The 12,252-nt window shown below is 50.5% G+C and overlaps 5 non-coding genes across 5 annotated transcripts; all 5 read left to right on the top strand.

Annotated features, from left to right (window-relative positions):
• Positions 1-1,635: 1,635 nt before the first annotated feature.
• Positions 1,636-1,799, top strand: LOC128481023 (U1 spliceosomal RNA). The gene has a single exon (XR_008350799.1). It is a non-coding gene; the product is annotated as a U1 spliceosomal RNA (small nuclear RNA).
• A 2,245-nt stretch (positions 1,800-4,044) lies between these two features.
• Positions 4,045-4,208, top strand: LOC128481025 (U1 spliceosomal RNA). Its single transcript, XR_008350801.1, has one exon. It is a non-coding gene; the product is annotated as a U1 spliceosomal RNA (small nuclear RNA).
• Positions 4,209-6,453: 2,245 nt separating this feature from the next.
• LOC128481026 (U1 spliceosomal RNA) lies at positions 6,454-6,617 on the top strand. The gene has a single exon (XR_008350802.1). It is a non-coding gene; the product is annotated as a U1 spliceosomal RNA (small nuclear RNA).
• A 2,244-nt stretch (positions 6,618-8,861) lies between these two features.
• LOC128481114 (U1 spliceosomal RNA) lies at positions 8,862-9,025 on the top strand. The gene has a single exon (XR_008350885.1). It is a non-coding gene; the product is annotated as a U1 spliceosomal RNA (small nuclear RNA).
• Positions 9,026-11,270: 2,245 nt separating this feature from the next.
• On the top strand, positions 11,271-11,434 carry LOC128481027 (U1 spliceosomal RNA). Its single transcript, XR_008350803.1, has one exon. It is a non-coding gene; the product is annotated as a U1 spliceosomal RNA (small nuclear RNA).
• The last annotated feature ends 818 nt before the right edge of the window (positions 11,435-12,252 follow it).

Below are 12,252 nucleotides of genomic sequence, written 5' to 3' on the forward strand. Positions count from 1 at the left end.
CTGCACAGATCGTCAGTAGGTGAGAGCACTCGGCCAGATGCGTGAGGACTTTGGCAAAGCTTCAGACGCAAAGGTCAGCTAAGGGAAGTCAGAAAGCGTGCTCTGTGGACATTGGGAGCTCTCTTCCGACCCGCGGCCTTTCACCATCGCTACAGACGTCCTCAAGACTCCAGGGGTCTGGTTAGGCGGAGATGGTGCGGCCCTGAAAAGCTGGGAAGGCAGACTGAACAAAGTCAAGCAGAGAACTGCGCTGCGGAGCCTCGGAAACCTTGCGATCGAGTAGTAAGTTCTGGTCCTGGGCAACGAGATTCTTCGCGTGCACCAGTATATGGATCAGGCATGCTACCCTTGGCCACAGTCCGTCAAGCCATCACCAGGACAGTTTTCGTCTTCCTCTGGAGCTCCAAAATGGACAGGGTAAAGCGCTCAGCCATGTACACGACCCCTTACCAAGCTGACAAAGGAGTGCCTGATATACCAAGCTTCTTGAGAGCATCCTTTGTGGGCAACTGTGTGTGTAGGACCTTGCAAGACACTTCTTGCTACCTCTTGGAAGGAGCCAGAAATGGGACAAGTGGGACAGCTCCATCCTTTACAACTGGCACACACCCTGGCTTTACCAGGATGTTTAAAGGTTTGTGAAGGAACACCAGCTCGCAGGTAAACTAGACCTAGTGTGATCTACAAACTCATCAGAGCCAAGGACAAAATGGAGCATATTCCAGGGCTCCCCGATGTCATGGCCGAGATAGTTTGGACTGATGTGGCATTGAGCAGACTGACCAATAGAAGCAAAGACATGGCATGGATAGCCATTAAGGGATGCCTCCCCCTAAGGATATTCATGCACGCTAGGGGGCTGTGCGGGTTCAGATAAATACCTCTAGGCGTCGAAACGTTGCCACTCTTTGTGTGTGGGCATTAAAACACCTCGCGACTTGAAGTGCTGAGCCTTCGTCGCTTTCTTTGCCAAATACATTATTGGCCTATCAAAAAAGACAGGGCTTAATACTCGTAGGAAGTCTCAGGTCGACGCATGACCATGTGAGGCTCCCAAGGGGGTGAACGATGGGTCCCCGGATCAATTCATTGGTTGCAAAGGAATCTCCTGCACTGGGAACCGTCAGGTAGCAGAGAGCATGGATGTGTGCAGGCTTCTCCCGAAGCTACAACGTTCTAAACCATCTCCAAATGTTTTAGCAGCAACGTATTTTGAGTGGCAGTACCCTTGCTAGAAAACCAGAGAGAAGATTGACCGCTTTCTCTCTGCTCAAAGGAATGGCTAAAAAGGAGCTCTCTAACCTCAATAGGCCCTTATAACGCTGTGAAGGGCTGGGCCGAGTCGGCAGAGCGCCCGTAGGATTCACTTCAAGGCGCTGCATGCTGTGTCGGTGATGGCCAGCGCTATAGTATGCAAATGTGCCTGTTGCAATGCACTCTGGGATTCCTCATTTTGCGTCCACGGCTGAACACCGGAGGTTTTTTTCTGATCTTAAATAATAAGGAATTCTCTAGGTGCCGGCAGTTTGTCCAGAACAGCTTTTCTTAGCACAATGGAGTCCTGGAGAAAAAAAATCCCCTTAAGTTTGGCGAAAGGGTTCCAAGCAGCGCCCCCTCCTTTTACCATAACAACTCATACTTACCTGGCAGGGGAGACACTGTGATCATGAAGGCAGTTCTCCCAGGGCGAGGCTCATCCATTGCACTCCGGCTGTGCTGACCCCTGCGATTTCCCCAAATGCGGGAAACTCGACTGCATAATTTGTGGTAGTGGGGGACTGCGTTCGCGCTTTCCCCTGATTATTTTGTACAATGACAGAGTTTGATGTTTTCCATGCGCATGCTAGGGCGATATGGCTGATTCTTCTCAGGGCGTATGGTGCAACCATCACGACAACCGATAGATGGCAGTGGAAAATTTTCTTGCCCGTGCCGAGGAAACTTGCTGCTTCCTGTGGCCATTTGGTTTCAGGGGTCGTGGAGGGGGTTCTGCACCTGCTTGTTCTAGGAATTTGGGTTTGGGCGCTTCTTTCTGTTACTTCTTGTTGCTTTTCTTTTTCTTCTGTATGGAGCAGCCGTCAGGATAACCCATAGACGGCAGCAGAATATCTCCAGTGTCCCGGCCTAGAGGAGGAAACTTCACTACATCTGTTTAGACTACATGTCTTTTAGCACACAGGTTTGGTTTGGAACCCTGGAAAACGAAAGCAAGCACTCTCACCCGTTCCCGGTTTGTTCTGGGGTCAGACGAGGCTCTCCTCTTTCACCTCTCGTTTTCGTCTGTTGCAACGAGCTGTTTGTGGACTGCATCAGACAGGACCCTGAGATAAGATGGATCCTCCATGCCAGGAGGAAGAAACAGGACAGAGACATAAAGACCTTACTCTACAAGGATGATGTCACTGTTTTCTGCACAGATCGTCAGTAGGTGAGAGCACTCGGCCAGATGCGTGAGGACTTTGGCAAAGCTTCAGACGCAAAGGTCAGCTAAGGGAAGTCAGAAAGCGTGCTCTGTGGACATTGGGAGCTCTCTTCCGACCCGCGGCCTTTCACCATCGCTACAGACGTCCTCAAGACTCCAGGGGTCTGGTTAGGCGGAGATGGTGCGGCCCTGAAAAGCTGGGAAGGCAGACTGAACAAAGTCAAGCAGAGAACTGCGCTGCGGAGCCTCGGAAACCTTGCGATCGAGTAGTAAGTTCTGGTCCTGGGCAACGAGATTCTTCGCGTGCACCAGTATATGGATCAGGCATGCTACCCTTGGCCACAGTCAGTCAAGCCATCACCAGGACAGTTTTCGTCTTCCTCTGGAGCTCCAAAATGGACAGGGTAAAGCGCTCAGCCATGTACACGACCCCTTACCAAGCTGACAAAGGAGTGCCTGATATACCAAGCTTCTTGAGAGCATCCTTTGTGGGCAACTGTGTGTGTAGGACCTTGAAAGACACTTCTTGCTACCTCTTGGAAGGAGCCAGAAATGGGACAAGTGGGACAGCTCCATCCTTTACAACTGGCACACACCCTGGCTTTACCAGGATGTTTAAAGGTTTGTGAAGGAACACCAGCTCGCAGGTAAACTAGACCTAGTGTGATCTACAAACTCATCAGAGCCAAGGACAAAATGGAGCATATTCCAGGGCTCCCCGATGTCATGGCCGAGATAGTTTGGACTGATGTGGCATTGAGCAGACTGACCAATAGAAGCAAAGACATGGCATGGATAGCCATTAAGGGATGCCTCCCCCTAAGGATATTCATGCACGCTAGGGGGCTGTGCGGGTTCAGATAAATACCTCTAGGCGTCGAAACGTTGCCACTCTTTGTGTGTGGGCATTAAAACACCTCGCGACTTGAAGTGCTGAGCCTTCGTCGCTTTCTTTGCCAAATACATTATTGGCCTATCAAAAAAGACAGGGCTTAATACTCGTAGGAAGTCTCAGGTCGACGCATGACCATGTGAGGCTCCCAAGGGGGTGAACGATGGGTCCCCGGATCAATTCATTGGTTGCAAAGGAATCTCCTGCACTGGGAACCGTCAGGTAGCAGAGAGCATGGATGTGTGCAGGCTTCTCCCGAAGCTACAACGTTCTAAACCATCTCCAAATGTTTTAGCAGCAACGTATTTTGAGTGGCAGTACCCTTGCTAGAAAACCAGAGAGAAGATTGACCGCTTTCTCTCTGCTCAAAGGAATGGCTAAAAAGGAGCTCTCTAACCTCAATAGGCCCTTATAACGCTGTGAAGGGCTGGGCCGAGTCGGCAGAGCGCCCGTAGGATTCACTTCAAGGCGCTGCATGCTGTGTCGGTGATGGCCAGCGCTATAGTATGCAAATGTGCCTGTTGCAATGCACTCTGGGATTCCTCATTTTGCGTCCACGGCTGAACACCGGAGGTTTTTTTCTGATCTTAAATAATAAGGAATTCTCTAGGTGCCGGCAGTTTGTCCAGAACAGCTTTTCTTAGCACAATGGAGTCCTGGAGAAAAAAAATCCCCTTAAGTTTGGCGAAAGGGTTCCAAGCAGCGCCCCCTCCTTTTACCATAACAACTCATACTTACCTGGCAGGGGAGACACTGTGATCATGAAGGCAGTTCTCCCAGGGCGAGGCTCATCCATTGCACTCCGGCTGTGCTGACCCCTGCGATTTCCCCAAATGCGGGAAACTCGACTGCATAATTTGTGGTAGTGGGGGACTGCGTTCGCGCTTTCCCCTGATTATTTTGTACAATGACAGAGTTTGATGTTTTCCATGCGCATGCTAGGGCGATATGGCTGATTCTTCTCAGGGCGTATGGTGCAACCGTCACGACAACCGATAGATGGCAGTGGAAAATTTTCTTGCCCGTGCCGAGGAAACTTGCTGCTTCCTGTGGCCATTTGGTTTCAGGGGTCGTGGAGGGGGTTCTGCACCTGCTTGTTCTAGGAATTTGGGTTTGGGCGCTTCTTTCTGTTACTTCTTGTTGCTTTTCTTTTTCTTCTGTATGGAGCAGCCGTCAGGATAACCCATAGACGGCAGCAGAATATCTCCAGTGTCCCGGCCTAGAGGAGGAAACTTCACTACATCTGTTTAGACTACATGTCTTTTAGCACACAGGTTTGGTTTGGAACCCTGGAAAACGAAAGCAAGCACTCTCACCCGTTCCCGGTTTGTTCTGGGGTCAGACGAGGCTCTCCTCTTTCACCTCTCGTTTTCGTCTGTTGCAACGAGCTGTTTGTGGACTGCATCAGACAGGACCCTGAGATAAGATGGATCCTCCATGCCAGGAGGAAGAAACAGGACAGAGACATAAAGACCTTACTCTACAAGGATGATGTCACTGTTTTCTGCACAGATCGTCAGTAGGTGAGAGCACTCGGCCAGATGCGTGAGGACTTTGGCAAAGCTTCAGACGCAAAGGTCAGCTAAGGGAAGTCAGAAAGCGTGCTCTGTGGACATTGGGAGCTCTCTTCCGACCCGCGGCCTTTCACCATCGCTACAGACGTCCTCAAGACTCCAGGGGTCTGGTTAGGCGGAGATGGTGCGGCCCTGAAAAGCTGGGAAGGCAGACTGAACAAAGTCAAGCAGAGAACTGCGCTGCGGAGCCTCGGAAACCTTGCGATCGAGTAGTAAGTTCTGGTCCTGGGCAACGAGATTCTTCGCGTGCACCAGTATATGGATCAGGCATGCTACCCTTGGCCACAGTCAGTCAAGCCATCACCAGGACAGTTTTCGTCTTCCTCTGGAGCTCCAAAATGGACAGGGTAAAGCGCTCAGCCATGTACACGACCCCTTACCAAGCTGACAAAGGAGTGCCTGATATACCAAGCTTCTTGAGAGCATCCTTTGTGGGCAACTGTGTGTGTAGGACCTTGAAAGACACTTCTTGCTACCTCTTGGAAGGAGCCAGAAATGGGACAAGTGGGACAGCTCCATCCTTTACAACTGGCACACACCCTGGCTTTACCAGGATGTTTAAAGGTTTGTGAAGGAACACCAGCTCGCAGGTAAACTAGACCTAGTGTGATCTACAAACTCATCAGAGCCAAGGACAAAATGGAGCATATTCCAGGGCTCCCCGATGTCATGGCCGAGATAGTTTGGACTGATGTGGCATTGAGCAGACTGACCAATAGAAGCAAAGACATGGCATGGATAGCCATTAAGGGATGCCTCCCCCTAAGGATATTCATGCACGCTAGGGGGCTGTGCGGGTTCAGATAAATACCTCTAGGCGTCGAAACGTTGCCACTCTTTGTGTGTGGGCATTAAAACACCTCGCGACTTGAAGTGCTGAGCCTTCGTCGCTTTCTTTGCCAAATACATTATTGGCCTATCAAAAAAGACAGGGCTTAATACTCGTAGGAAGTCTCAGGTCGACGCATGACCATGTGAGGCTCCCAAGGGGGTGAACGATGGGTCCCCGGATCAATTCATTGGTTGCAAAGGAATCTCCTGCACTGGGAACCGTCAGGTAGCAGAGAGCATGGATGTGTGCAGGCTTCTCCCGAAGCTACAACGTTCTAAACCATCTCCAAATGTTTTAGCAGCAACGTATTTTGAGTGGCAGTACCCTTGCTAGAAAACCAGAGAGAAGATTGACCGCTTTCTCTCTGCTCAAAGGAATGGCTAAAAAGGAGCTCTCTAACCTCAATAGGCCCTTATAACGCTGTGAAGGGCTGGGCCGAGTCGGCAGAGCGCCCGTAGGATTCACTTCAAGGCGCTGCATGCTGTGTCGGTGATGGCCAGCGCTATAGTATGCAAATGTGCCTGTTGCAATGCACTCTGGGATTCCTCATTTTGCGTCCACGGCTGAACACCGGAGGTTTTTTTCTGATCTTAAATAATAAGGAATTCTCTAGGTGCCGGCAGTTTGTCCAGAACAGCTTTTCTTAGCACAATGGAGTCCTGGAGAAAAAAAATCCCCTTAAGTTTGGCGAAAGGGTTCCAAGCAGCGCCCCCTCCTTTTACCATAACAACTCATACTTACCTGGCAGGGGAGACACTGTGATCATGAAGGCAGTTCTCCCAGGGCGAGGCTCATCCATTGCACTCCGGCTGTGCTGACCCCTGCGATTTCCCCAAATGCGGGAAACTCGACTGCATAATTTGTGGTAGTGGGGGACTGCGTTCGCGCTTTCCCCTGATTATTTTGTACAATGACAGAGTTTGATGTTTTCCATGCGCATGCTAGGGCGATATGGCTGATTCTTCTCAGGGCGTATGGTGCAACCGTCACGACAACCGATAGATGGCAGTGGAAAATTTTCTTGCCCGTGCCGAGGAAACTTGCTGCTTCCTGTGGCCATTTGGTTTCAGGGGTCGTGGAGGGGGTTCTGCACCTGCTTGTTCTAGGAATTTGGGTTTGGGCGCTTCTTTCTGTTACTTCTTGTTGCTTTTCTTTTTCTTCTGTATGGAGCAGCCGTCAGGATAACCCATAGACGGCAGCAGAATATCTCCAGTGTCCCGGCCTAGAGGAGGAAACTTCACTACATCTGTTTAGACTACATGTCTTTTAGCACACAGGTTTGGTTTGGAACCCTGGAAAACGAAAGCAAGCACTCTCACCCGTTCCCGGTTTGTTCTGGGGTCAGACGAGGCTCTCCTCTTTCACCTCTCGTTTTCGTCTGTTGCAACGAGCTGTTTGTGGACTGCATCAGACAGGACCCTGAGATAAGATGGATCCTCCATGCCAGGAGGAAGAAACAGGACAGAGACATAAAGACCTTACTCTACAAGGATGATGTCACTGTTTTCTGCACAGATCGTCAGTAGGTGAGAGCACTCGGCCAGATGCGTGAGGACTTTGGCAAAGCTTCAGACGCAAAGGTCAGCTAAGGGAAGTCAGAAAGCGTGCTCTGTGGACATTGGGAGCTCTCTTCCGACCCGCGGCATTTCACCATCGCTACAGACGTCCTCAAGACTCCAGGCGTCTGGTTAGGCGGAGATGGTGCGGCCCTGAAAAGCTGGGAAGGCAGACTGAACAAAGTCAAGCAGAGAACTGCGCTGCGGAGCCTCGGAAACCTTGCGATCGAGTAGTAAGTTCTGGTCCTGGGCAACGAGATTCTTCGCGTGCACCAGTATATGGATCAGGCATGCTACCCTTGGCCACAGTCAGTCAAGCCATCACCAGGACAGTTTTCGTCTTCCTCTGGAGCTCCAAAATGGACAGGGTAAAGCGCTCAGCCATGTACACGACCCCTTACCAAGCTGACAAAGGAGTGCCTGATATACCAAGCTTCTTGAGAGCATCCTTTGTGGGCAACTGTGTGTGTAGGACCTTGAAAGACACTTCTTGCTACCTCTTGGAAGGAGCCAGAAATGGGACAAGTGGGACAGCTCCATCCTTTACAACTGGCTCACACCCTGGCTTTACCAGGATGTTTAAAGGTTTGTGAAGGAACACCAGCTCGCAGTTAAACTAGACCTAGTGTGATCTACAAACTCATCAGAGCCAAGGACAAAATAGAGCATATTCCAGGGCTCCCGATGTCATGGCCGAGATAGTTTGGACTGATGTGGCATTGAGCAGACTGACCAATAGAAGCAAAGACATGGCATGGATAGCCATTAAGGGATGCCTCCCCCTAAGGATATTCATGCACGCTAGGGGGCTGTGCGGGTTCAGATAAATACCTCTAGGCGTCGAAACGTTGCCACTCTTTGTGTGTGGGCATTAAAACACCTCGCGACTTGAAGTGCTGAGCCTTCGTCGCTTTCTTTGCCAAATACATTATTGGCCTATCAAAAAAGACAGGGCTTAATACTCGTAGGAAGTCTCAGGTCGACGCATGACCATGTGAGGCTCCCAAGGGGGTGAACGATGGGTCCCCGGATCAATTCATTGGTTGCAAAGGAATCTCCTGCACTGGGAACCGTCAGGTAGCAGAGAGCATGGATGTGTGCAGGCTTCTCCCGAAGCTACAACGTTCTAAACCATCTCCAAATGTTTTAGCAGCAACGTATTTTGAGTGGCAGTACCCTTGCTAGAAAACCAGAGAGAAGATTGACCGCTTTCTCTCTGCTCAAAGGAATGGCTAAAAAGGAGCTCTCTAACCTCAATAGGCCCTTATAACGCTGTGAAGGGCTGGGCCGAGTCGGCAGAGCGCCCGTAGGATTCACTTCAAGGCGCTGCATGCTGTGTCGGTGATGGCCAGCGCTATAGTATGCAAATGTGCCTGTTGCAATGCACTCTGGGATTCCTCTTTTTGCGTCCACGGCTGAACACCGGAGGTTTTTTTCTGATCTTAAATAATAAGGAATTCTCTAGGTGCCGGCAGTTTGTCCAGAACAGCTTTTCTTAGCACAATGGAGTCCTGGAGAAAAAAAATCCCCTTAAGTTTGGCGAAAGGGTTCCAAGCAGCGCCCGCTCCTTATACCGTAACAACTCATACTTACCTGGCAGGGGAGACACTGTGATCATGAAGGCAGTTCTTTCAGGGCGAGGCTCATCCATTGCACTCCGGCTGTGCTGACCCCTGCGATTTCCCCAAATGCGGGAAACTCGACTGCATAATTTGTGGTAGTGGGGGACTGCGTTCGCGCTTTCCCCTGATTATTTTGTACAATGACAGAGTTTGATGTTTTCCATGCGCATGCTAGGGCGATATGGCTGATTCTTCTCAGGGCGTATGGTGCAACCATCACGACAACCGACAGATGGCAGTGGAAAATTTTCTTGCCCGTGCCGAGGAAACTTGCTGCTTCCTGTGGCCATTTAGTTTCAGGGGTCGTGGAGGGGGTTCTGCACCTGCTTGTTCTAGGAATTTGGGTTTGGGCGCTTCTTTCTGTTACTTCTTGTTGCTTTTCTTTTTCTTCTGTATGGAGCAGCCGTCAGGATAACCCATAGACGGCAGCAGAATATCTCCAGTGTCCCGGCCTAGAGGAGGAAACTTCACTACATCTGTTTAGACTACATGTCTTTTAGCACACAGGTTTGGTTTGGAACCCTGGAAAACGAAAGCAAGCACTCTCACCCGTTCCCGGTTTGTTCTGGGGTCAGACGAGGCTCTCCTCTTTCACCTCTCGTTTTCGTCTGTTGCAACGAGCTGTTTGTGGACTGCATCAGACAGGACCCTGAGATAAGATGGATCCTCCATGCCAGGAGGAAGAAACAGGACAGAGACATAAAGACCTTACTCTACAAGGATGATGTCACTGTTTTCTGCACAGATCGTCAGTAGGTGAGAGCACTCGGCCAGATGCGTGAGGACTTTGGCAAAGCTTCAGACGCAAAGGTCAGCTAAGGGAAGTCAGAAAGCGTGCTCTGTGGACATTGGGAGCTCTCTTCCGACCCGCGGCCTTTCACCATCGCTACAGACGTCCTCAAGACTCCAGGGGTCTGGTTAGGCGGAGATGGTGCGGCCCTGAAAAGCTGGGAAGGCAGACTGAACAAAGTCAAGCAGAGAACTGCGCTGCGGAGCCTCGGAAACCTTGCGATCGAGTAGTAAGTTCTGGTCCTGGGCAACGAGATTCTTCGCGTGCACCAGTATATGGATCAGGCATGCTACCCTTGGCCACAGTCAGTCAAGCCATCACCAGGACAGTTTTCGTCTTCCTCTGGAGCTCCAAAATGGACAGGGTAAAGCGCTCAGCCATGTACACGACCCCTTACCAAGCTGACAAAGGAGTGCCTGATATACCAAGCTTCTTGAGAGCATCCTTTGTGGGCAACTGTGTGTGTAGGACCTTGAAAGACACTTCTTGCTACCTCTTGGAAGGAGCCAGAAATGGGACAAGTGGGACAGCTCCATCCTTTACAACTGGCACACACCCTGGCTTTACCAGGATGTTTAAAGGTTTGTGAAGGAACACCAGCTCGCAGGTAAACTAGACCTAGTGTGATCTACAAACTCATCAGAGCCAAGGACAAAATGGAGCATATTCCAGGGCTCCCCGATGTCATGGCCGAGATAGTTTGGACTGATGTGGCATTGAGCAGACTGACCAATAGAAGCAAAGACATGGCATGGATAGCCATTAAGGGATGCCTCCCCCTAAGGATATTCATGCACGCTAGGGGGCTGTGCGGGTTCAGATAAATACCTCTAGGCGTCGAAACGTTGCCACTCTTTGTGTGTGGGCATTAAAACACCTCGCGACTTGAAGTGCTGAGCCTTCGTCGCTTTCTTTGCCAAATACATTATTGGCCTATCAAAAAAGACAGGGCTTAATACTCGTAGGAAGTCTCAGGTCGACGCATGACCATGTGAGGCTCCCAAGGGGGTGAACGATGGGTCCCCGGATCAATTCATTGGTTGCAAAGGAATCTCCTGCACTGGGAACCGTCAGGTAGCAGAGAGCATGGATGTGTGCAGGCTTCTCCCGAAGCTACAACGTTCTAAACCATCTCCAAATGTTTTAGCAGCAACGTATTTTGAGTGGCAGTACCCTTGCTAGAAAACCAGAGAGAAGATTGACCGCTTTCTCTCTGCTCAAAGGAATGGCTAAAAAGGAGCTCTCTAACCTCAATAGGCCCTTATAACGCTGTGAAGGGCTGGGCCGAGTCGGCAGAGCGCCCGTAGGATTCACTTCAAGGCGCTGCATGCTGTGTCGGTGATGGCCAGCGCTATAGTATGCAAATGTGCCTGTTGCAATGCACTCTGGGATTCCTCATTTTGCGTCCACGGCTGAACACCGGAGGTTTTTTTCTGATCTTAAATAATAAGGAATTCTCTAGGTGCCGGCAGTTTGTCCAGAACAGCTTTTCTTAGCACAATGGAGTCCTGGAGAAAAAAAATCCCCTTAAGTTTGGCGAAAGGGTTCCAAGCAGCGCCCCCTCCTTTTACCATAACAACTCATACTTACCTGGCAGGGGAGACACTGTGATCATGAAGGCAGTTCTCCCAGGGCGAGGCTCATCCATTGCACTCCGGCTGTGCTGACCCCTGCGATTTCCCCAAATGCGGGAAACTCGACTGCATAATTTGTGGTAGTGGGGGACTGCGTTCGCGCTTTCCCCTGATTATTTTGTACAATGACAGAGTTTGATGTTTTCCATGCGCATGCTAGGGCGATATGGCTGATTCTTCTCAGGGCGTATGGTGCAACCGTCACGACAACCGATAGATGGCAGTGGAAAATTTTCTTGCCCGTGCCGAGGAAACTTGCTGCTTCCTGTGGCCATTTGGTTTCAGGGGTCGTGGAGGGGGTTCTGCACCTGCTTGTTCTAGGAATTTGGGTTTGGGCGCTTCTTTCTGTTACTTCTTGTTGCTTTTCTTTTTCTTCTGTATGGAGCAGCCGTCAGGATAACCCATAGACGGCAGCAGAATATCTCCAGTGTCCCGGCCTAGAGGAGGAAACTTCACTACATCTGTTTAGACTACATGTCTTTTAGCACACAGGTTTGGTTTGGAACCCTGGAAAACGAAAGCAAGCACTCTCACCCGTTCCCGGTTTGTTCTGGGGTCAGACGAGGCTCTCCTCTTTCACCTCTCGTTTTCGTCTGTTGCAACGAGCTGTTTGTGGACTGCATCAGACAGGACCCTGAGATAAGATGGATCCTCCATGCCAGGAGGAAGAAACAGGACAGAGACATAAAGACCTTACTCTACAAGGATGATGTCACTGTTTTCTGCACAGATCGTCAGTAGGTGAGAGCACTCGGCCAGATGCGTGAGGACTTTGGCAAAGCTTCAGACGCAAAGGTCAGCTAAGGGAAGTCAGAAAGCGTGCTCTGTGGACATTGGGAGCTCTCTTCCGACCCGCGGCATTTCACCATCGCTACAGACGTCCTCAAGACTCCAGGCGTCTGGTTAGGCGGAGATGGTGCGGCCCTGAAA

This window comes from Spea bombifrons, chromosome 2 (genome assembly GCF_027358695.1).
Source record: "Spea bombifrons isolate aSpeBom1 chromosome 2, aSpeBom1.2.pri, whole genome shotgun sequence".
In the NCBI taxonomy this organism is placed as follows: domain Eukaryota; kingdom Metazoa; phylum Chordata; class Amphibia; order Anura; family Pelobatidae; genus Spea; species Spea bombifrons.